General features: G+C 40.4%; 1 protein-coding gene and 1 long non-coding RNA gene across 35 annotated transcripts in view; both read right to left on the reverse strand.

The window, feature by feature from the left end:
• The window catches only part of slc36a4 (solute carrier family 36 member 4), a 354,139-nt gene that overhangs the window by 229,737 nt on the left and 96,505 nt on the right, over positions 1-27,897 (reverse strand). The gene's annotated exons all lie outside the window — the stretch shown is intronic.
• Positions 14,276-27,641, reverse strand: LOC127908751 (uncharacterized). 27 transcript variants are annotated; one of them, XR_008068313.1, is made up of 3 exons: positions 27,588-27,641; positions 25,161-25,228; positions 14,276-14,323 (listed from the first exon to the last, which is right to left on the reverse strand). It is a non-coding gene; the product is annotated as an uncharacterized LOC127908751 (long non-coding RNA). The 27 variants fall into 27 exon arrangements; XR_008068312.1 differs by lacking the exon at positions 27,588-27,641 and adding an exon at positions 26,849-26,902; XR_008068311.1 differs by lacking the exon at positions 27,588-27,641 and adding an exon at positions 26,379-26,432.

Genomic DNA, 27,897 nt, shown 5'->3' on the forward strand with positions numbered 1-27,897 from the left:
TTTATTTATTTATTTTTAACCAGGAAGGGCTCATTGAGATTTTTAATCTCTTTTCAAGAGCTTCCTGACCAAGATAGGCAGCACCAAGTCATTACACAATTACAGACAGACAACACAAAAACTACAAGTAATCTAGCAAAAACCATAGGATTTACATGAGTATAACAAAATCATAAAACCACAAATTTAAAAAAATTACAGGTCAGGGAATCTGCTTCAAAATCAGTGATTTAAAAACACAAAATCGGGACACGTTCTTCCAAGTTATTCACACACACTCAGAATTCAGAACTCTCTGCTTCAAATTAAGCAGCCTACCTTTCCTCTCCTAGTTGGGCGTGTGAGATGAAGAGTGCCCAATATATGTGGTCTCAAAATAATAGCGTAGGCAAGCATGGGCGGAGAATCACGGAACAGTTATCTTTCCAAGGAAATTAAATATGATTAGACCATAGTTTACTACAGTGTCTGTACATAATAAATATTGACAAAGGAAAGACGTGGGCACTTAACCGACGTGAGTTGAGGTGCAATCAAAAAACATTTATCATCAATGAAAAGGAGCAAGGCGCGCATAGGTTAGGTTACCATAGTGAGTGAGTGTTGTGCCTTTCATTTTCAATAAATATTGATTACCCATTTATTTGTCTCTGCCTGCAAATCGTCCTCCTAAAAGGTAAGCTATATCCTACGGTGGTTCTTCCTTTGAAAGTTGGGTCATACTGCAGCACAGCTTGCGGGGTGCTGTGGAATGGTATGGCACGTTCAAGTGCCATGTCATAGTACTTTACTGTCAGCCATTGTTACCATTAACCAGTTATGCATTAGGGGGCGCTATTAAAATTTTTGGATGAAAAACGTTCCTGTTTTAAACAAGATATTTTGTCACGAAAAGATGCTCGACTATGCATATAATTGACAGCTTTGTAAAGAAAACACTGACGTTTCCAAAACTGCAAATTTATTTTCTGTGAGGGCCATAGAACTGATGTTACATGCGAAACCCAGATAAAAATCCAACCAGGAAGTGCCGCATTTTTTGAAACCGCCTCATGCCAATGACTCCTTATATGGCTGTGAGTGAGCTACGAATGAGCTTATGTTTTTTCCCACGTATTTCCCAAGGTGTCTACAGCATTGTGACGTCTTTTACGCATTTCCATTGAAGAATAGCCGTAAGGGACCATATATAGCAAGTGGTCACATGGTGTCTCCCGCAGAAAATCTTGCATAAAATACTGAGGTAGCCATTTTTCCAATCGCTTCTTATGAGAAACCAATTGCCTCGACGGATATATAATCTAATATATATGTTAAAAACACCTTGAGGATGGATCCTAAACAATGTTTGCCGTGTTTCTGTCGATATTATGGAGTTAATTTTGAAAAAAGTTTGGCTTTGTAGTGGTAGCATTTTCCTGTCGATTTCTCAGCCAAGCATGATGAACAAACGGGAGCTATTTCGCCTACAAAAATAATATTTTGGGGAAAAATGAACATTTGCTATCTAACTGGGAGTCTCCCCTGAGTGAAAGCATCAAAAGTTCTTCAAAGGTAAATTATTTAATTTGGTTGCTTTTCTTATTTTCATGAAAATGTTGCCTGCTGCTAGCAGAGCCTAGCATAGCATTATGCCATGATAAACTTACACAAATGCTTGTCTAACATTGGCTGTAACGCATATTTTGAAAATCTGAGATGACAGTTTTGTTAACAAAAGGCTAAGCTTGTGTTTGAATATATTTATTTCATTTCATTTGTGATTTTCATGAATAGGAAAAGTTTCTAGGGGTATTTATGTCCGCTGCATTATGCTAATTAGTTTGAGGCTATGATTACGATCCCGGATCCGGGATTGCTAGTTTCAAGAGGTAATGCCAGTTGGACCACCAGAGCACATCTTTAAGAAGCTAAGTTGTTGAAACTACATGGAGTTGTAGGCCGAAGAGTCCTGTTTACTGTAGCGGTTTTAGCCTAACTTACTTATTGGCATAAATACCTACTTCAGTATACCAATCAATCAATCATGCATGTTATCACACAGCATACAAGTCATCCATGTCTTTAAATAGTCAAGCATTTTAATTATAAAACAAAATAACAAAGGGAGCATTGAATAATTAAAAAATGAATAAACCGCAACATGTCGTCTGAAGCGATTTAATTTACGAATGCATTTGACTGTTTTAAATGTTGGCTGTACGAGAGACTTTAAAACCTTTTTTGTTAGAACTATATGGGATTGATTATAATTTCTTTGTAAATTATTATTGAATTTGATGTGCTGTTTATACTGTTAGAAATGTAGCTTAATTAAATGATTCATATTATGGTGTTTCTATTCCATGAAAAAAGGAAAATGCATTTTACAGTAGCCTATGCAGGCCTCAGGGTTTCCATTAAGAAAATATGGCGCTGTACAACGTGACTGGTCGAGAGTAGGCGTAGGCTACTAATTGACTGCGAGTGAAGAGCAAAATAATCCTAACATTTCTACACCCTAATTGTAGGCAAACCAATACCCAAACAGAGATTCAGCGAAAATAAAAACCTAATTGATTTACCAAGACCAGTCCCCATCCTTGTCTCAAAGCAGTGCAAAACAGTGCATGTAGCTCAAGAGAAAGTGCAAGTGTCCGCTCTCATCATTCCAGCTGCTTCAAGTTACTAATTTCATATGTATTTATTGCATTCTAGTCAATGTCATCCTATTCAACTATTGCTGTATATATACACACACACACTATTCTATCCTACGTATTTAGGATGCACGATATATAGGTGAACATAGTGGAATCTGACCATATTAGCTAAAAAATTGCAACGTCGGTATCAGCCCGATGTCCAGTTTAAACGCCAATGTGCAAAAGTGATGTCACAGGACATCAATAACAAAACCGCTGGGGCAATTGTGAGCTGCCCTATGGGACTCCCAATCACAGCAAGATGTGAAACAGCCTGGATTTGAACTGGGGACTGTAGTGACACCTCTTGAACTGAGATGCAGTACCTTAAGACTTCTGTGTACATGTGTGTGTGCTAACTATTTAACTGTACTAGATAACTTAAAAGGACGCAAACATTTTAAATATTGGTTATCGTACCGTTTTTTTTTTTGGCAAGGAAAATATTGGATATCGGTATGTGCCAAACATGTCATATCGGTGCATCACTACTACGTATTCTACAGATATAGTAAATATTATATACTCATACTGTCCATTATGTCTATACAACCCATCACATATGGCACCCGTCAAAATTTTGAACACCTACTCATTCAAGGGTTTTTGCTTTATTGTCACTATTTTCATCAAAACAATTAAATAACACATATGGAATCATGTAGTAAACAAAACAATTGTTAAACATATCAAAAATGTATTTTGGATTCTTCAATGTAGCCACGCTTCACCTTGACAGTTTTGCACACTCTTGGCATTCCCTCAACCAGCTTCACCTGGAATGCTTTTCCAATAGTCTTGAAGGAGTTCCCACATACGCTGAGCACTTGTTGGCTGATTTTCCTTCACTCTGTGTCCAACTCATCCCAAACCATCTCAATTGGGTTGAGGTTGGTGAATGGAGGCCAGGTGATCTGATGCAGCAGTCCCTCACTCTCCTTCTTGGTCAAATAGCCCTTACACAGCCTTGAGGAGTGTTGGGTCATTGTCCTGTTGAATAACAAAAGATAGTCCCACAAAGCGCAAATCAGATGGGATGGCGTATCGCAGCATAATGCTGTGGTAGCCATGCTGGTTAAGTGTGCCTTGAATTGTAAATAAAATCACTGACATTATCACCAGCAAATCCCCCCCCCCCCACAGCCTCACACCTCCTCCTCCATGCTTCACAGTGAGAACATGTGGAGATCATCCATTCGTCTACTCTGCGTCTCACAAAGACATGCCAGTTGGAACCAAAAATCTAACATTTGGACTCATCAGTACAAAGGACAAATTTCCACCGGTCTTAACATCCATTGCTAGTGTATCTTGGCCCAAGCCAAGATTATTGATGTCCTTTAGTAGTGGTTTCTTTGCAGCAATTCGACCATGAAGGCCCGATTCACGTAGTTTCCTCTGAACAGTAGATGTTGAGATGGGTCTGTTACTTGAACTCTGTGACGCATTTATTTGGGCTGCAATTTCTGAGGCTGGTAACACTAATGAACTTATCCTCTGCAAGCAGAGGTAAATCTGGGTCTTCCTTTCCTGTGGCGGTTCTCATAAGAGCTGGTGTAATCATATTGCCTAATGGTTTTTGCGATCTGTTCCAGATTGACTGAGCTTCCTGTCTTAAAGTAATGATGGACTGTCGTTTCTCTTTGCTTATTTGAGTTGTTCTTGCCATACTATGCACTTGGTCTTTTACCAAATAGGGCTATCTTCTGTATACCACCCCTACCTTGTTACAACACAACTGATTAACTCAAACGCATTAAGGAAAGAAATTCCAAAAATTAACTTATAACAAGGCACACCTGTTAATTGAAATGCATTCCAGGTGACTACCCATTAAGCTGGTTGAGAGAATGCCAAGAGTGTACAAAGCTGTCATCAAGGCAAAGGGTGGCTACTTCAAAGAATCACAACTATAAATATACACTGCTCAAAAAAATAAAGGGAACACTAAAATAACACATCCTAGATCTGAATGAATGAAATATTCTTATTAAATACTTTTTTCTTTACATAGTTGAATGTGCTGACAACAAAATCACACATCAAAAATTATCAATGGAAATCAAATTTATCAACCCATGGAGGTCTGGATTTGGAGTCACACTCAAAATTAAAAAGTGGAAAACCACACTACAGGCTGATCCAACTTTGATGTAATGTCCTTAAAACAAGTCAAAATGAGGCAACGTAGTGTGTGTGGCCTCCACGTGCCTGTATGACCTCCCTACAACGCCTGGGCATGCTCCTGATGAGGTGGCGGATGTTCTCCTGAGGGATCTCCTTCCAGACCTGGAATAAAGCATCTGCCAACTCCTGGACAGTCTGTGGTGCAACGTGGCGTTGGTGGATGGAGCGAGACATGATGTCCCAGATGTGCTCAATTGGATTCAGGTCAGGGGAACGGGCAGGCCAGTCCATAGCATCAATGCCTTCCTCTTGCAGAAACTGCTGACACACTCCAGCCACATGAGGTCTAGCATTGTCTTGCATTAGGAGGAACCCAGGGCCAACCGCACCAGCATATGGTCTCACAAGGGGTCTGATGATCTCATCTCGGTACCTAATGGCAGTCAGGCTACCCAGAGGTAAAAAAAAAAGTCATTTTAATCCATAGAGACGTGAAGGAGAAGCTCGTCGGATGTTGATCTCGCCAGAGCGAGCACATGGAGGGCTGTGCGGCCCGCCAAAGAAATGCCACCCCACACCATGACTGACCCACCGCCAAACCAGTCATGCTGGAGGATGTTGCATGCAGCAGAACGTTCTCCACGGCGTCTCCAGACCGTCACATGTGCTTTCATCTGTGAAGAGCACAGGGCGCCAGTGGCGAATTTGCCAATCTTGGTGTTCTCTGGCAAATGCCAAACGTCCTGCACGGTGTTGGGCTGTAAGCACAACCCCCACCTGTGGACGTCGGGCCCTCATACCACCCTCATGGAGTCTGTTTCTGACCGTTTGAGCAGACACATGCACATTTGTGGCCTGCTGGAGGTCATTTTGCAGGGCTCTGGCAGTGCTCCTCCTGCTCCTCCTTGCACAAAGGCGGAGGTAGCGGCCCTGCTCCTGGGTTGTTGCCCTCCTACGGCCTCCTCCACGTCTCCTGATGTACTGGCCTGTCTCCTGGTAGCGCCTCCATGCGCTGGACACTACGTTGACAGACACAGCAAACCTTCTTGCCTCAGCTCGCATTGATGTGACATCCTGGATGAGCTGCACTACCTGAGACACTTGTGCGGGTTGTAGACTCCATCTCATGCTACCACTAGAGTGAAAACACTGCCAGGATTCAAAAGTGACCAAAACATCAGCCAGGAAGCATAAGAACTGAGTAGTGGTCTGTGGTCACCACCTGCAGAACCACTCCTTTATTGGGGGTGTCTTGCTAATTGCCTAGAATTTCCACCTGTTGTCTATACCATTTGCACAACAGCATGTGAAATGTATTGTCAATCAGTGTTGCTTCCTAAGTGGACAGTTTGATTTCACAGAAGTGTGATTGACTTGGAGTTACATTGTGTTGTTTAAGTGTTCCCTTTATTTTTTTGAGCAGTGTATTTTGATTTGTTTAACACTTTTTTGGTTACTGCATGATTCCATGTGTCATTTCATTGTTTGTAGAAAAAAAACAAAGAAAACCCCTGGAATGAGTAGGTGTTTCCAAACTTTTGACTTGTACTGTACAGTGGTTCCTCCTCCACTTGCTCCTACCTGGCACGCAGGCGTCCCATCTAGAGCTCTGGAAATGCAAATGCGCTACGCTAAATGCTAATAGTATTAGTTAAAACTCAAACGTTCATTAAAATACACATGCAGGGTATTGAATTAAAGCTACACTCGTTGTGAATCCAGGCAACAAGTCAGATTTTTAAAATGCTTTTCGGCAAAAGCATGAGAAGCTATTATCTGATAGCATGTAACACCCCAAAAGACCCGCAGGGGATGTAAACAAAATAATTAGCATAGTCGGCGCTACACAAACCGCACAAATAAAATATAAAACATTCATTACCTTTGACCATCTTCTTTGTTGGCACTCCTAGATGTCCCATAATCACTATTGGGTCTTTTTTTTCGATTAAATCGGTCCATATATAGCCTAGATATCGATCTATGAAGACTGTGTGATAAATGGAAAAAAATAGCGTTTCATAACGTAACGTCATTTTTTAAAATTCAAAAAGTCGACGATAAACTTTCACAAAACACTTCGAAATACTTTTGTAATGCAACTTTAGGTATTAGTAAACGTTAATAAGCGATCAAATTAATCACGAGACGTAGTGTTTTCTATAGGGGACCGTCTTGAAATACTGTCTGTGTATTTCTCAACCAAAATATCCGGTCGGAGACCGGAAGAAATGGGCTGTCTCTTGTTCGTTTGACCAAGAAACAAATCCTAGGCAAATGACAAGACTGTTGACATCGTGTGGAAGCTGTAGGTACTGCAACCTCAGCCATATTTAATGTCTTTCGCCCATAACAATGGGTTGAAGCGGCAGATGGATATATTTTTCCACTTTCATTGATCAGATTTTCCTGCACTTTCCAATAAAACGCACGTTCTGTTAAAGTCACAGCCGTGATTTAACCAGTTTTATAAACGTCTGAGTGTTTTCTATCCACACATACTAATCATATGCATATACTATATTCCTGGCATGAGTAGCAGGGCGCTGAAATGTTGCGCGATTTTTAACAGAATGTTCGAAAAAGTAGAGGGTAGGAGGAAGAGGTTAAAAGTTGCAGCACCTTGCGGACTGTTGCAGCATTCTATGGCACGTTATTTAATTGTCAACGATTTTTTACGTTTTAATGCAAGTTAGTGCTAGTTTGACCACCAGAGGGCAAATTTGAGAAGCATTTGAAAGTCTCCCATATTGGCATTACTAGATAATTTAAAACCTTTTTTGTAACAACATAGTACATGGGACTGATTTTAGTAAATGTGGCTTAATTAACTAACTAACTAATATGATGGTGTTTCTATTCCGAGAAAAACGAAAAATGAAACCCTCAGGGAATGGAATGGAAAATATTGCGCTGTACAACGTGACGGTCAGGAGTAGGCTACAGCATAAGAGGATTGGAGAATTCCAAATTAATATCTAAGGGGAATAACATTTCTACACCCTAATTGTAGTGTAACCAATACTAATTTCGCCCATGGTAGGCCTACAGTATATCTAAAAAGATATTTTTTTCAGTGATGTGACTCTCCGCCAATAATTACATTTAGAGGATTGGAGGACTCTATATTAATATCTAAGGGGCATTTTCAGTAGATATTCTCAGATATTCTCACAGATTCTAAGGGGCTTTTATATAACTCTAAATTAATTAATAAGAATAAAACAATAGCTTTGTTTAATAAGTAATGATAATTTGGAGATTTAATTTTCATTAAAACTAGAGTGAGCGAGAAAAAGGCAATTATTGAACACGGGGTAAGACATTCTCACTAATTTGTAAATAAAATACAGATTGTTTATTAGAATTATTTATTTCTGTGAGAAACATAGCTTGATTATTTAGCAGACATCACTTATAATCATTCAACACATATCTTAAGAATATAATTGAACATTTTAGTTTCTCCATGCTTGTCTCAGAGCATGGAGAAACGTCTATATATTTATTTATATAATAATCTCATATATATATATATATATATATATATATATAGAGATGATTTTGTTTGCAAAAAAAATTGTGAGCAATTTTAATCTGAATAAAGGCCAAATTAATATTTTGAAAGGCCAAATTATAGTCCTGCTAATAGCCATAATGATGCTGTACAATGTGACCATGTGTGTTTGAAAGAGTATTTTCCAGTAAGCAACCATTTGTTTGCCTTCATTAGACAACCTTGTTCCAATATTTCTGTAATTCAGTGATATTTATTCCAAAAGTAATTTGTTATGGATCCATAACTAAATCAACATCTGCATTTTGAAAGTGTATTTTTATCATTATTTTATTAACGAAAGCACAAAGATGCTGGTAAAGAAATACAGTACTGTACAGCATTTGGATAAAGCATTTAAAGCATTTTGAAGATATATGCCACCTGTATTTGTTTATTAGGCTACTGTGCAGTCTGACAAGTAAACATAGCCTACATACTGTTGTAAACCTGGGAATGTGCCTAATTCCTTACCTAAGGGAGAGCAGGCCATGTCTAGACTCTCGGTGACCTCAAGTACCTTCAATAATGGCTGTACTAGAGAATGCGGGCACGTGGGAAACTGGGGATCAATTCCTCGATGGGGAGGAAAGAGTCGGCTGTCCTTGTAAATAAGAATTTGTTCTAAACTGATTCCATATGTGTTATGATGTCTTCACTATTATTCTACAATGTAGAAAAGAGTCAAAATTAAGACAACTCCTGGAATGAGTAGGTGTGCCCACAGTTTTGATTGGTACTTGCTTAATTAATTAGGTCAATATTATGGTGTTTCAATTCCAAGAAAATGTTAGGATGGACCGGAAATATGGCGGTGTACAACGTGACGGTCGACAGTACAGTACTGGGCTATTTAGCTAAAGAATCCCCATGTCATGTGGGCAGGGCACATGGGAGAATGGGGTTCAATTCCCTGACGGGGAGGAAGGAGTAGGCTGTCCTTGTAAATAAGAATTTGCCCCCATCCACTCCGGAACCCCTATCCACAAAGTATCAAAATACAGAGAGGTGTTGGTAAAGGTATAACGGGCTATTATAATACTGTACATGGTGTCCAGGTCAGGATAACCAAAACATTTCTGCATTAAAGACTATCAGAAAGAATGTTGGTACTTATTTTTTTAATCCAAATTCATGAATGAGTAAGTCACTCAGATTTATGTAGGTACCGTCTATATGACTGTCAACTTCAATATATAACAATATTTTGGCGATTATATTGTTTTCAAAAAACGAAAGGGAGCGAATGTAATCTGAAAAAAAGGCAAAATTATTTTTGTGGAGGCCTAAACATTTATTTCAGTTTTTAGAGGGAGAGAAACGCTGGGCCAATTGTGCGCCGCCCATGAAGGCCAAAATATAGCCCTGCTAATAGCCATAATGGCGCTATACAACGTTACCGTGTGTTTGAAAGAGTATTTTCCAGTAAGAAACTATTTGTTTGCCTTCATTAGACAACTTTGTCCCAATATTTCTGTAATTCACTGATATTTATTCCCATAGTAATTCATTATGGGTCCATAACTAAATAAACATCAGCATTTTAAAAAAGTATTAACATTATTATAGTATTTATCATTATTTTATTAATGAAAACAAAGATGAAGAAATACTGTACTGCTGTTTTGAGTTAGAAATGTAACACTTCAGAGTACTTAAGCATTACAGGTAGGGGGATGTTCACACCTACATTAGCCGGGTTATAAAGACTATTGTCCTGCTAATCGGGCTACAAGTGTTTGAAAACCTGTTTTCAAAATGCCATCAGCTGTCCATCAGCTACTATAAATAAAAACAAAACATCTTGTTTATATTCTTTATTGTAACTAGAATGTTACAAATAATTTGTATCTACCATTCCAATTACTTTAAGAGTCGGGATTAATTTGATTAATATATGGTGTTTCTATTCCAAGGAAAACGAAAAACTCTCTGTACAGCGTGACGGTCGGGAGTACAGTGCTGGGCTATTTAGTTATAGAATCCCCGTGTCCTGCGTGAGACCGGGGTTCAATTACCGACGGGGAGGAAGGCGTGGGCTATGCTTGTAAATAAGAATTTGTTCTTAACTGACTTGCCTAGTTAAATAAAAGGTTACACTAAGAGCATAACATTTCTACACCCTAATTTGCAATTGTAGTCTAACCATCACCAAAACAGAGATTCAGTGAAAATAAAAATCTTATTGATTTATGAAGACCAGTCCCCATGCGTGTCTCAGAGCAGCGCGAAACAGTGCTAAAATAGTTGTAGACTATTGCTTCGAACTTCAATATGCTCTTTAAATAAATAAGACCTACACCACTTTTAACAGCACATTACTCAACACTAGTGAGACCCATGTCATCTACGGTAGGCCTACAATATATAGAAAAAAATGACGTGACCCTCTGGCAATAATTACATATAGAGGATTGGAGGATATTTCTGTAATTCAGTGATATTTATTCCCGTAGTAATTTGTTATGGATCCATAACTACATAAAAATTATCTTTCAAAATACAGATGTTTATCATTACTTTATTAATGAAAGCATAAAGATGCCCTTATTAGTTACATTGTTTTAGTTCAAACGTGCAGACTGGCACTAAGAACAAAACAGCGGGAACGTTTCCCCTAGTCAGCGCCATTATTAGTGCAATGCCCCTTAAATATTTGAGATGACTTCATTTTTCAAATAACGTAAAATGAGCAAGAAAAAGGCCATTCTTGAACATGGGGTGAGACATTGTTACTAATTTGTAAATAAAGCCAGTTTGAAATTTAGAATGACTTATTTCTGTTTTTAAAGGGAGAAAAACCTAGTCATCTTCTGTAGCAGTCACAGACTGTTGCCCCACTATACAACATGACTGGTCGGAAGTGGCCTACAGTACTACAGCAAGAGCAAAATATCTTAACAAAATAAAAGAATAAAAACCTTAGTGTAACAACAGTTTTAGTAAGTAATACTGAAGTCGTGCACAATTATCAATTATTTATATTTAGGTTTATGAAGCCCATTCATTGTCAGAGACACAGTAGGACCCAAAAGAGCTCTAACTCCCCCTTGCGTTGGTCTGGAGCAATGAAGTGGTGATGCAGTGTGCCGTACCTAACCCCAAATTACCTCCAAGTCCCGCGGCATAAGCTCGCAGCTTTTAAAAGGAGGAACAACTATAAATGTATTTATACTCAGACACTGCTCACGCTAATATTGATATATTTCTTGGTTCCATTATTTAACTTCTAGATTTGTGTGTATTGTTGAGAATGGTTGAATATTACTGCATTGTCGGAGCTGAGAACACAAGCATTCCGCTACACTCGCAATAACATCTGCTAAATATGTGTATGTGACCAATAAAATCAGATTTTAAGTTCAGTAGCCATACGTGCAAGATCTGGTGCGTGTGTGGTCTCAATTAAATGGAGTAGGATATAGCCCAGGGGTTCCCAAAATATTTTGTCCCATGACCACAGTTTGATATCTGAAAAGTCTCGCGACCCCAACCATGTGTAATGCTTATACCCGATATTTGGCTTTAACGCAGACGAGAGCACTAATTCATAGCTTCACACAGATGATATGAACTGGTGAAGGGTACCATGATTTGTATGGTGCTTTCAAGACAACTGGGAAAAAATAAGAGGTGAAATCATGACGTCAGATATCTTCAGGTCGGAAAGTCGGAGCTCTAGAAAAAGACCAGAGTTCCCAAGTTGGATTTCCGAGTTGGATGACTGTTTAAATGGATTTTTCCCAGTCGAAGCTAATTTTTTTCCCCCAACTTCACAGTTTTCTTGAATGCTCTCAAGTCGGAGATTTCCGACTTCCAAGTTCCCGGCTGTTCTAAACGTGGAATTTATGCTCAGAGGGAGACAGCAGGGTATTCATTCCCTTTGAGCCAGAAACCAAAACTCCTCCGTTGTGACCCGTGAATGTATTCGGTCACATGACACTTCAATTCACAGTAAAATTTCAATTACCGGCATGTCAACTAAATCAGGATCACAGTCAAACAGATTGGGAAGTAGTTCCCAAAGTGCTCTTCCAAGCATTGGAGGTGAGCAGTCATCACTCATGTGGGACACTTAAGAGTGCAGAGGCCTGCCCTCCATAGATGGAGCCACATCTGTGCAAAAGCCCACCATTCAATCCCATGGAACCCATTTCTCGTCATCATAGCCCCCCCCCCGACATGTATATATAACAAAAGTCAATGCATGGGCATCTCAGCCCTGACAGCTAACGTCCAGTTGGAGAGCATAAACAGGGGATTTTTTTTTTGTCGTTCAATCATAGTTTCCTCTTGATTGCTAGAAATACTATTTGATAAACAGTGTTATTTGACAAAGGTATTGATGTGAGTTTCTGTGCCTTATGATGTTTATGTGTTATGCACTATAGCCCGTTAGCATATATGTGATTTAATATTATCTGCTGTTGGCTTGTGTGGATGTATATAGCTGTTATGCAACATAGCTGACTTGAAACATTGTTAACAGTTTCAGGGCCATGGGCCTTTCTCATGATGGAAAAATACAGAATAACATCAAAACGGACACATACAGAACGTAGTGTAGCAAACCAGACTGTTTTTGTTAGAACTCAAACTTAACAATAACAGAAACCAGATATGTGATAACGGTATCTAGGGAATGAGCGCATAGATACTCGACAGAGCAAGTTACATCTATCAACTGGAGCGCCCGGGGGCTGGTACCAGCTCGTATGACAACAATGAACGATAGGCTGGGTGAGTTTAAACCACGCCCAGTCTCTACTCTGACAGGCCGGCTCGGAAGCCGGAACTACTACTGTCATCAGGGTATATTATAATATCTTTGTCAGGAACAAGTCAGTTCTCTGTTTTTGCCCTGCGAGATGGGACAGAGAGCCCGTATATATGAAAATTGCATTTACCATTTATTGCTTAGCTAATAAAAAATATATAGTATACAATCGGTGACTCATTGTCATATTTATCCTGATACCAGATTCGAACTGACGCAATTCTAACAGCCTCTGCCTCCCCACGCATTGTTTTCACAATATCAATTGCGGCCAATAATATCAAAGTAAAGTCTCTGAAATAGTGTGAAGTTCCATAGCGTAGGGCCCAGCCATTCACCGTGGGAATTATTTAAGTGCGCCACTTTCCCATGATCTAAGGGCTGGTAGAATTTTATCTTTTAGATTTTAATAATTGTAATTTTAAGGTTAACCACATTTTGAGATATTATAATATTGTCTACTTTTTTTAAATATTTTTTTCATGATTGTAAATTCTCCCTCGACCCCATTTTCATACGCGGCGAACCCTAGTTTGGGAACCACTGCTATAGCCTATGCATGGGCAGAGAAATACAAGGTAGTAATCTTTCCAAGGAAATGTACTTCCTAAATATGATTAGGCTATAGTTTACTACATTGCCTAGAAATAAATATTGATCACCAATATTTGTCTCAGTCTGAAAATTGTCCCACTCCTAAAAAGGTAGTAGGCTATAAATGTAGCTGAAAAGTCTCTAACTCCTACTCAACTCAACTAAGTCTATCCTATTGGCTGATACAGCCCAGTAATACCGATCGCCTAATATAATGGGCCACATGAGAATCTCTGGTAATTTAACCTATTTCTTAGTTTATTTTTGTGCATCTTGATATTGTCTATAGGGCGCAAAATTACTGGGACCATGGCTGGCAAGTGAGATGTGTCACATACACCTAAAATAACATTGTGGGACTATGGTTGGGTTCGGGACCAGTTATTGCGGTACTGGGTGGGTGTTAGACAGAAAGCCACCAGAAGCGGGCGGGGTGCTGGTGCGGGTGTGAGCGGGATGAATAAGTCAGTCCCCCGCAGACCTCTACAGTAATACAACATGGTAACTCACCATGGCATACCTTGTCTAGTCATGTTACACTGAGCTGACCTCTACAGTAATACATGATAACTCACCATGGCATACCTCATCTAGTCATGTTACACTGAGCTGACCTCTACAGTAATACAACATGATAACTCACCATGGCATACCTCATCTAGTCATGTTACACTGAGCTGACCTCTACAGTAATACAACATGATAACTCACCATGGCATACCTCATCTAGTCATGTTACACTGAGCTGACCTCTACAGTAATACAACATGATAACTCACCATGGCATACCTCATCTAGTCATGTTACACTGAGCTGACCTCTACAGTAATACAACATGATAACTCACCATGGCATACCTCATCTAGTCATGTTACACTGAGCTGACCTCTACAGTAATACAACATGATAACTGACCATGGCATACATCATCTAGTCATGTTACACTGAGCTGACCTCTACAGTAATACAACATGATAACTCACCATGGCATACCTCATCTAGTCATGTTACACTGAGCTGACCTCTACAGTAATACAACATGATAACTCACCATGACATACCTCATCTAGTCATGTTACACTGAGCTGACCTCTACAGTAATACAACATGGTAACTCACCATGGCATACCTCATCTAGTCATGTTACACTGAGCTGACCTCTACAGTAATACAACATGATAACTCACCATGGCATACCTCATCTAGTCATGTTACACTGAGCTGACCTCTACAGTAATACAACATGATAACTCACCATGGCATACCTCGTCTAGTCATGTTACACTGAGCTGACCTCTACAGTAATACAACATGATAACTCACCATGGCATACCTCATCTAGTCATGTTACACTGAGCTGACCTCTACAGTAATACAACATGGTAACTCACCATGGCATACCTCATCTAGTCATGTTACACTGAGCTGACCTCTACAGTAATACATGGTAACTCACCATGGCATACCTCATCTAGTCATGTTACACTGAGCTGACCTCTACAGTAATACAACATGGTAACTCACCATGGCATACCTCGTCTAGTCATGTTACACTGAGCTGACCTCTACAGTAATACAACATGGTAACTCACCATGGCATACCTCGTCTAGTCATGTTACACTGAGCTGACCTCTACAGTAATACAACATGATAACTCACCATGGCATACCTCATCTAGTCATGTTACACTGAGCTGACCTCTACAGTAATACAACATGATAACTCACCATGGCATACCTCATCTAGTCATGTTACACTGAGCTGACCTCTACAGTAATACAACATGATAACTCACCATGGCATACCTCATCTAGTCATGTTACACTGAGCTGACCTCTACAGTAATACAACATGATAACTCACCATGGCATACCTCATCTAGTCATGTTACACTGAGCTGACCTCTACAGTAATACAACATGATAACTCACCATGGCATACCTCATCTAGTCATGTTACACTGAGCTGACCTCTACAGTAATACAACATGATAACTCACCATGGCATACCTCATCTAGTCATGTTACACTGAGCTGACCTCTACAGTAATACAACATGATAACTCACCATGGCATACCTCATCTAGTCATGTTACACTGAGCTGACCTCTACAGTAATACAACATGATAACTCACCATGGCATACCTCATCTAGTCATGTTACACTGAGCTGACCTCTACAGTAATACAACATGATAACTCACCATGGCATACCTCATCTAGTCATGTTACACTGAGCTGACCTCTACAGTAATACAACATGATAACTGACCATGGCACTCTCAGTAATACAGCATGGCATACCTCATCTAGTCATGTTACACTGAGCTGACCTCTACAGTAATACAACATGATAACTCACCATGGCATACCTCATCTAGTCATGTTACACTGAGCTGACCTCTACAGTAATACATGATAACTCACCATGGCATTCCTCGTCTAGTCATGTTACACTGAGCTGACCTCTACAGTAATACAACATGATAACTCACCATGGCATACCTCATCTAGTCATGTTACACTGAGCTGACCTCTACAGTAATACAACATGATAACTCACCATGGCATACCTCATCTATTCATGTTACACTGAGCTGACCTCTACAGTAATACATGGTAACTCACCATGGCATACCTCATCTAGTCATGTTACACTGAGCTGACCTCTACAGTAATACAACATGGTAACTCACCATGGCATACCTCGTCTATTCATGTTACACTGAGCTGACCTCTACAGTAATACATGATAACTGACCATGGCATACCTCGTCTAGTCATGTTACACTGAGCTGACCTCTACAGTAATACATGATAACTCACCATGGCATACCTCGTCTATTCATGTTACACTGAGCTGACCTCTACAGTAATACAACATGATAACTCACCATGGCATACCTCATCTAGTCATGTTACACTGAGCTGACCTCTACAGTAATACATGATAACTCACCATGGCATACCTCGTCTATTCATGTTACACTGAGCTGACCTCTACAGTAATACAACATGATAACTCACCATGGCATACCTCATCTAGTCATGTTACACTGAGCTGACCTCTACAGTAATACAACATGATAACTCACCATGGCATACCTCATCTAGTCATGTTACACTGAGCTGACCTCTACAGTAATACAACATGATAACTCACCATGGCATACCTCATCTAGTCATGTTACACTGAGCTGACCTCTACAGTAATACAACATGATAACTCACCATGGCATACCTCGTCTAGTCATGTTACACTGAGCTGACCTCTACAGTAATACAACATGATAACTCACCATGGCATACCTCATCTAGTCATGTTACACTGAGCTGACCTCTACAGTAATACAACATGATAACTCACCATGGCATACCTCATCTAGTCATGTTACACTGAGCTGACCTCTACAGTAATACAACATGATAACTCACCATGGCATACCTCATCTAGTCATGTTACACTGAGCTGACCTCATCAGTAATACAACATGATAACTCACCATGGCATACCTCATCTAGTCATGTTACACTGAGCTGACCTCTACAGTAATACAACATGATAACTCACCATGGCATACCTCATCTATTCATGTTACACTGAGCTGACCTCTACAGTAATACATGATAACTCACCATGGCATTCCTCGTCTAGTCATGTTACACTGAGCTGACTCTACAGTAATACAACATGATAACTCACCATGGCATACCTCATCTAGTCATGTTACACTGAGCTGACCTCTACAGTAATACAACATGATAACTCACCATGGCATACCTCATCTAGTCATGTTACACTGAGCTGACCTCTACAGTAATACATGGTAACTCACCATGGCATACCTCATCTAGTCATGTTACACTGAGCTGACCTCTACAGTAATACAACATGGTAACTCACCATGGCATACCTCATCTAGTCATGTTACACTGAGCTGACCTCTACAGTAATACATGGTAACTCACCATGGCATACCTCATCTAGTCATGTTACACTGAGCTGACCTCTACAGTAATACAACATGGTAACTCACCATGGCATACCTCATCTAGTCATGTTACACTGAGCTGACCTCTACAGTAATACAACATGATAACTCACCATGGCATACCTCATCTAGTCATGTTACACTGAGCTGACCTCTACAGTAATACAACATGATAACTCACCATGGCATACCTCATCTAGTCATGTTACACTGAGCTGACCTCTACAGTAATACAACATGATAACTCACCATGGCATACCTCATCTAGTCATGTTACACTGAGCTGACCTCTACAGTAATACAACATGATAACTCACCATGGCATACCTCGTCTAGTCATGTTACACTGAGCTGACCTCTACAGTAATACAACATGATAACTCACCATGGCATACCTCATCTAGTCATGTTACACTGAGCTGACCTCTACAGTAATACAACATGATAACTCACCATGGCATACCTCATCTAGTCATGTTACACTGAGCTGACCTCTACAGTAATACAACATGATAACTCACCATGACATACCTCATCTAGTCATGTTACACTGAGCTGACCTCTACAGTAATACAACATGATAACTCACCATGGCATACCTCATCTATTCATGTTACACTGAGCTGACCTCTACAGTAATACATGGTAACTCACCATGGCATACCTCATCTAGTCATGTTACACTGAGCTGACCTCTACAGTAATACAACATGATAACTCACCATGGCATACCTCATCTAGTCATGTTACACTGAGCTGACCTCTACAGTAATACAACATGGTAACTCACCATGGCATACCTCATCTAGTCATGTTACACTGAGCTGACCTCTACAGTAATACAACATGATAACTCACCATGGCATACCTCATCTAGTCATGTTACACTGAGCTGACCTCTACAGTAATACAACATGATAACTCACCATGGCATACCTCATCTAGTCATGTTACACTGAGCTGACCTCTACAGTAATACAACATGGTAACTCACCATGGCATACCTCATCTAGTCATGTTACACTGAGCTGACCTCTACAGTAATACAACATGATAACTCACCATGGCATACCTCATCTAGTCATGTTACACTGAGCTGACCTCTACAGTAATACAACATGATAACTCACCATGGCATACCTCATCTAGTCATGTTACACTGAGCTGACCTCTACAGTAATACAACATGATAACTCACCATGGCATACCTCATCTAGTCATGTTACACTGAGCTGACCTCTACAGTAATACAACATGATAACTCACCATGGCATACCTCATCTAGTCATGTTACACTGAGCTGACCTCTACAGTAATACAACATGATAACTCACCATGGCATACCTCATCTAGTCATGTTACACTGAGCTGACCTCTACAGTAATACATGATAACTCACCATGGCATACCTCATCTAGTCATGTTACACTGAGCTGACCTCTACAGTAATACAACATGATAACTCACCATGGCATACCTCATCTAGTCATGTTACACTGAGCTGACCTCTACAGTAATACAACATGATAACTCACCATGGCATACCTCATCTATTCATGTTACACTGAGCTGACCTCTACAGTAATACAACATGATAACTGACCATGGCATACCTCATCTAGTCATGTTACACTGAGCTGACCTCTACAGTAATACAACATGATAACTCACCATGGCATACCTCATCTAGTCATGTTACACTGAGCTGACCTCTACAGTAATACAACATGATAACTCACCATGGCATACCTCATCTAGTCATGTTACACTGAGCTGACCTCTACAGTAATACAACATGGTAACTCACCATGGCATACCTCATCTAGTCATGTTACACTGAGCTGACCTCTACAGTAATACAACATGGTAACTCACCATGGCATACCTCATCTAGTCATGTTACACTGAGCTGACCTCTACAGTAATACAACATGATAACTCACCATGGCATACCTCATCTAGTCATGTTACACTGAGCTGACCTCTACAGTAATACAACATGATAACTCACCATGGCATACCTCATCTAGTCATGTTACACTGAGCTGACCTCTACAGTAATACAACATGATAACTCACCATGGCATACCTCATCTAGTCATGTTACACTGAGCTGACCTCTACAGTAATACAACATGATAACTCACCATGGCATACCTCATCTAGTCATGTTACACTGAGCTGACCTCTACAGTAATACATGATAACTCACCATGGCATACCTCATCTAGTCATGTTACACTGAGCTGACCTCTACAGTAATACAACATGATAACTCACCATGGCATACCTCATCTAGTCATGTTACACTGAGCTGACCTCTACAGTAATACAACATGATAACTCACCATGGCATACCTCATCTAGTCATGTTACACTGAGCTGACCTCTACAGTAATACAACATGGTAACTCACCATGGCATACCTCATCTAGTCATGTTACACTGAGCTGACCTCTACAGTAATACAACATGGTAACTCACCATGGCATACCTCATCTAGTCATGTTACACTGAGCTGACCTCTACAGTAATACAACATGGTAACTCACCATGGCATACCTCATCTAGTCATGTTACACTGAGCTGACCTCTACAGTAATACAACATGATAACTCACCATGGCATACCTCATCTAGTCATGTTACACTGAGCTGACCTCTACAGTAATACAACATGATAACTCACCATGGCATACCTCATCTAGTCATGTTACACTGAGCTGACCTCTACAGTAATACATGATAACTCACCATGGCATACCTCATCTAGTCATGTTACACTGAGCTGACCTCTACAGTAATACAACATTATAACTCACCATGGCATACCTCGTCTATTCATGTTACACTGAGCTGACCTCTACAGTAATACAACATGATAACTGACCATGGCATACCTCATCTAGTCATGTTACACTGAGCTGACCTCTACAGTAATACAACATGGTAACTCACCATGGCATACCTCATCTAGTCATGTTACACTGAGCTGACCTCTACAGTAATACAACATGGTAACTCACCATGGCATACCTCATCTAGTCATGTTACACTGAGCTGACCTCTACAGTAATACAACATGATAACTCACCATGGCATACCTCATCTAGTCATGTTACACTGAGCTGACCTCTACAGTAATACAACATGATAACTCACCATGGCATACCTCATCTAGTCATGTTACACTGAGCTGACCTCTACAGTAATACAACATGATAACTCACCATGGCATACCTCGTCTAGTCATGTTACACTGAGCTGACCTCTACAGTAATACAACATGATAACTCACCATGGCATACCTCATCTAGTCATGTTACACTGAGCTGACCTCTACAGTAATACAACATGATAACTCACCATGGCATACCTCATCTAGTCATGTTACACTGAGCTGACCTCTACAGTAATACAACATGATAACTCACCATGGCATACCTCATCTAGTCATGTTACACTGAGCTGACCTCTACAGTAATACAACATGATAACTCACCATGGCATACCTCATCTAGTCATGTTACACTGAGCTGACCTCTACAGTAATACAACATGATAACTCACCATGGCATACCTCATCTAGTCATGTTACACTGAGCTGACCTCTACAGTAATACAACATGATAACTCACCATGGCATACCTCATCTAGTCATGTTACACTGAGCTGACCTCTACAGTAATACATGGTAACTCACCATGGCATACCTCATCTAGTCATGTTACACTGAGCTGACCTCTACAGTAATACAACATGGTAACTCACCATGGCATACCTCATCTAGTCATGTTACACTGAGCTGACCTCTACAGTAATACAACATGATAACTCACCATGGCATACCTCATCTAGTCATGTTACACTGAGCTGACCTCTACAGTAATACATGGTAACTCACCATGGCATACCTCATCTAGTCATGTTACACTGAGCTGACCTCTACAGTAATACAACATGATAACTCACCATGGCATACCTCATCTAGTCATGTTACACTGAGCTGACCTCTACAGTAATACAACATGATAACTCACCATGGCATACCTCATCTAGTCATGTTACACTGAGCTGACCTCTACAGTAATACAACATGATAACTCACCATGGCATACCTCATCTAGTCATGTTACACTGAGCTGACCTCTACAGTAATACAACATGATAACTCACCATGGCATACCTCATCTAGTCATGTTACACTGAGCTGACCTCTACAGTAATACAACATGATAACTCACCATGGCATACCTCGTCTAGTCATGTTACACTGAGCTGACCTCTACAGTAATACATGGTAACTCACCATGGCATACCTCGTCTAGTCATGTTACACTGAGCTGACCTCTACAGTAATACAACATGATAACTCACCATGGCATACCTCGTCTAGTCATGTTACACTGAGCTGACCTCTACAGTAATACAACATGATAACTCACCATGGCATACCTCATCTAGTCATGTTACACTGAGCTGACCTCTACAGTAATACAACATGATAACTCACCATGGCATACCTCATCTAGTCATGTTACACTGAGCTGACCTCTACAGTAATACAACATGGTAACTCACCATGGCATACCTCATCTAGTCATGTTACACTGAGCTGACCTCTACAGTAATACAACATGATAACTCACCATGGCATACCTCATCTAGTCATGTTACACTGAGCTGACCTCTACAGTAATACAACATGATAACTCACCATGGCATACCTCATCTAGTCATGTTACACTGAGCTGACCTCTACAGTAATACAACATGATAACTCACCATGGCATACCTCATCTGTTAGTCATGTTACACTGAGCTGACCTCTACAGTAATACAACATGATAACTCACCATGGCATACCTCATCTAGTCATGTTACACTGAGCTGACCTCTACAGTAATACAACATGATAACTCACCATGGCATACCTCGTCTAGTCATGTTACACTGAGCTGACCTCTACAGTAATACAACATGGTAACTCACCATGGCATACCTCATCTAGTCATGTTACACTGAGCTGACCTCTACAGTAATACAACATGGTAACTCACCATGGCATACCTCATCTAGTCATGTTACACTGAGCTGACCTCTACAGTAATACAACATGATAACTCACCATGGCATACCTCATCTATTCATGTTACACTGAGCTGACCTCTACAGTAATACATGATAACTCACCATGGCATACCTCATCTAGTCATGTTACACTGAGCTGACCTCTACAGTAATACATGATAACTCACCATGGCATACCTCATCTAGTCATGTTACACTGAGCTGACCTCTACAGTAATACAACATGATAACTCACCATGGCATACCTCATCTAGTCATGTTACACTGAGCTGACCTCTACAGTAATACAACATGATAACTCACCATGGCATACCTCATCTAGTCATGTTACACTGAGCTGACCTCTACAGTAATACAACATGATAACTCACCATGGCATACCTCATCTAGTCATGTTACACTGAGCTGACCTCTACAGTAATACAACATGATAACTCACCATGGCATACCTCATCTAGTCATGTTACACTGAGCTGACATATCTACAGTAATACAACATGATAACTCACCATGGCATACCTCATCTAGTCATGTTACACTGAGCTGACCTCTACAGTAATACAACATGGTAACTGACCATGGCATACCTCATCTAGTCATGTTACACTGAGCTGACCTCTACAGTAATACAACATGATAACTCACCATGGCATACCTCATCTAGTCATGTTACACTGAGCTGACCTCTACAGTAATACAACATGATAACTCACCATGGCATACCTCATCTAGTCATGTTACACTGAGCTGACCTCTACAGTAATACAACATGATAACTCACCATGGCATACCTCATCTAGTCATGTTACACTGAGCTGACCTCTACAGTAATACATGATAACTCACCATGGCATACCTCATCTAGTCATGTTACACTGAGCTGACCTCTACAGTAATACAACATGATAACTCACCATGGCATACCTCATCTAGTCATGTTACACTGAGCTGACCTCTACAGTAATACAACATGATAACTCACCATGGCATACCTCATCTAGTCATGTTACACTGAGCTGACCTCTACAGTAATACAACATGGTAACTCACCATGGCATACCTCATCTAGTCATGTTACACTGAGCTGACCTCTACAGTAATACAACATGATAACTCACCATGGCATACCTCATCTAGTCATGTTACACTGAGCTGACCTCTACAGTAATACAACATGATAACTCACCATGGCATACCTCATCTAGTCATGTTACACTGAGCTGACCTCTACAGTAATACAACATGATAACTCACCATGGCATACCTCATCTAGTCATGTTACACTGAGCTGACCTCTACAGTAATACAACATGGTAACTCACCATGGCATACCTCATCTAGTCATGTTACACTGAGCTGACCTCTACAGTAATACAACATGATAACTCACCATGGCATACCTCATCTAGTCATGTTACACTGAGCTGACCTCTACAGTAATACAACATGGTAACTCACCATGGCATACCTCATCTAGTCATGTTACACTGAGCTGACCTCTACAGTAATACATGGTAACTCACCATGGCATACCTCATCTAGTCATGTTACACTGAGCTGACCTCTACAGTAATACATGGTAACTCACCATGGCATACCTCATCTAGTCATGTTACACTGAGCTGACCTCTACAGTAATACAACATGATAACTCACCATGGCATACCTCATCTAGTCATGTTACACTGAGCTGACCTCTACAGTAATACAACATGGTAACTCACCATGGCATACCTCATCTAGTCATGTTACACTGAGCTGACCTCTACAGTAATACATGGTAACTCACCATGGCATACCTCATCTAGTCATGTTACACTGAGCTGACCTCTACAGTAATACAACATGATAACTCACCATGGCATACCTCATCTAGTCATGTTACACTGAGCTGACCTCTACAGTAATACAACATGATAACTCACCATGGCATACCTCATCTAGTCATGTTACACTGAGCTGACCTCTACAGTAATACATGGTAACTCACCATGGCATACCTCATCTAGTCATGTTACACTGAGCTGACCTCTACAGTAATACAACATGGTAACTCACCATGGCATACATCATCTAGTCATGTTACACTGAGCTGACCTCTACAGTAATACAACATGATAACTCACCATGGCATACCTCATCTAGTCATGTTACACTGAGCTGACCTCTACAGTAATACAACATGATAACTCACCATGGCATACCTCATCTAGTCATGTTACACTGAGCTGACCTCTACAGTAATACAACATGATAACTCACCATGGCATACCTCATCTAGTCATGTTACACTGAGCTGACCTCTACAGTAATACAACATGATAACTCACCATGGCATACCTCATCTAGTCATGTTACACTGAGCTGACCTCTACAGTAATACAACATGATAACTGACCATGGCATACCTCATCTAGTCATGTTACACTGAGCTGACCTCTACAGTAATACAACATGATAACTCACCATGGCATACCTCATCTAGTCATGTTACACTGAGCTGACCTCTACAGTAATACAACATGATAACTCACCATGGCATACCTCATCTAGTCATGTTACACTGAGCTGACCTCTACAGTAATACAACATGGTAACTCACCATGGCATACCTCATCTAGTCATGTTACACTGAGCTGACCTCTACAGTAATACAACATGGTAACTCACCATGGCATACCTTGTCTAGTCATGTTACACTGAGCTGACCTCTACAGTAATACAACATGATAACTCACCATGGCATACCTCGTCTATTCATGTTACACTGAGCTGACCTCTACAGTAATACAACATGATAACTCACCATGGCATACCTCATCTAGTCATGTTACACTGAGCTGACCTCTACAGTAATACAACATGATAACTCACCATGGCATACCTCATCTAGTCATGTTACACTGAGCTGACCTCTACAGTAATACAACATGATAACTCACCATGGCATACCTCATCTAGTCATGTTACACTGAGCTGACCTCTACAGTAATACAACATGATAACTCACCATGGCATACCTCATCTAGTCATGTTACACTGAGCTGACCTCTACAGTAATACAACATGATAACTCACCATGGCATACCTCATCTAGTCATGTTACACTGAGCTGACCTCTACAGTAATACAACATGATAACTCACCATGGCATACCTCATCTAGTCATGTTACACTGAGCTGACCTCTACAGTAATACAACATGATAACTCACCATGGCATACCTCATCTAGTCATGTTACACTGAGCTGACCTCTACAGTAATACAACATGATAACTCACCATGGCATTCCTCATCTATTCATGTTACACTGAGCTGACCTCTACAGTAATACATGGTAACTCACCATGGCATACCTCATCTAGTCATGTTACACTGAGCTGACCTCTACAGTAATACAACATGGTAACTCACCATGGCATACCTCATCTAGTCATGTTACACTGAGCTGACCTCTACAGTAATACAACATGATAACTCACCATGGCATACCTCATCTATTCATGTTACACTGAGCTGACCTCTACAGTAATACATGATAACTCACCATGGCATACCTCGTCTAGTCATGTTACACTGAGCTGACCTCTACAGTAATACAACATGATAACTCACCATGGCATACCTCATCTAGTCATGTTACACTGAGCTGACCTCTACAGTAATACAACATGATAACTCACCATGGCATACCTCATCTAGTCATGTTACACTGAGCTGACCTCTACAGTAATACAACATGATAACTCACCATGGCATACCTCATCTAGTCATGTTACACTGAGCTGACCTCTACAGTAATACAACATGATAACTCACCATGGCATACCTCATCTAGTCATGTTACACTGAGCTGACCTCTACAGTAATACAACATGATAACTCACCATGGCATACCTCATCTAGTCATGTTACACTGAGCTGACCTCTACAGTAATACATGATAACTGACCATGGCATACCTCGTCTAGTCATGTTACACTGAGCTGACCTCTACAGTAATACATGGTAACTCACCATGGCATACCTCGTCTAGTCATGTTACACTGAGCTGACCTCTACAGTAATACAACATGATAACTCACCATGGCATACCTCGTCTATTCATGTTACACTGAGCTGACCTCTACAGTAATACAACATGATAACTCACCATGGCATACCTCATCTAGTCATGTTACACTGAGCTGACCTCTACAGTAATACAACATGATAACTCACCATGGCATACCTCATCTAGTCATGTTACACTGAGCTGACCTCTACAGTAATACATGGTAACTCACCATGGCATACCTCGTCTATTCATGTTACACTGAGCTGACCTCTACAGTAATACAACATGATAACTCACCATGGCATACCTCATCTAGTCATGTTACACTGAGCTGACCTCTACAGTAATACAACATGGTAACTCACCATGGCATACCTCATCTAGTCATGTTACACTGAGCTGACCTCTACAGTAATACAACATGGTAACTCACCATGGCATACCTCATCTATTCATGTTACACTGAGCTGACCTCTACAGTAATACATGGTAACTCACCATGGCATACCTCATCTATTCATGTTACACTGAGCTGACCTCTACAGTAATACAACATGATAACTCACCATGGCATACCTCATCTAGTCATGTTACACTGAGCTGACCTCTACAGTAATACAACATGGTAACTCACCATGGCATACCTCATCTAGTCATGTTACACTGAGCTGACCTCTACAGTAATACATGGTAACTCACCATGGCATACCTCGTCTAGTCATGTTACACTGAGCTGACCTCTACAGTAATACAACATGATAACTCACCATGGCATACCTCATCTAGTCATGTTACACTGAGCTGACCTCTACAGTAATACAACATGGTAACTCACCATGGCATACCTCGTCTAGTCATGTTACACTGAGCTGACCTCTACAGTAATACAACATGGTAACTCACCATGGCATACCTCGTCTAGTCATGTTACACTGAGCTGACCTCTACAGTAATACATGGTAACTCACCATGGCATACCTCATCTAGTCATGTTACACTGAGCTGACCTCTACAGTAAT

Source organism: Oncorhynchus keta, chromosome 18 (assembly GCF_023373465.1).
Source record: "Oncorhynchus keta strain PuntledgeMale-10-30-2019 chromosome 18, Oket_V2, whole genome shotgun sequence".
In the NCBI taxonomy this organism is placed as follows: Eukaryota; Metazoa; Chordata; class Actinopteri; order Salmoniformes; family Salmonidae; genus Oncorhynchus; species Oncorhynchus keta.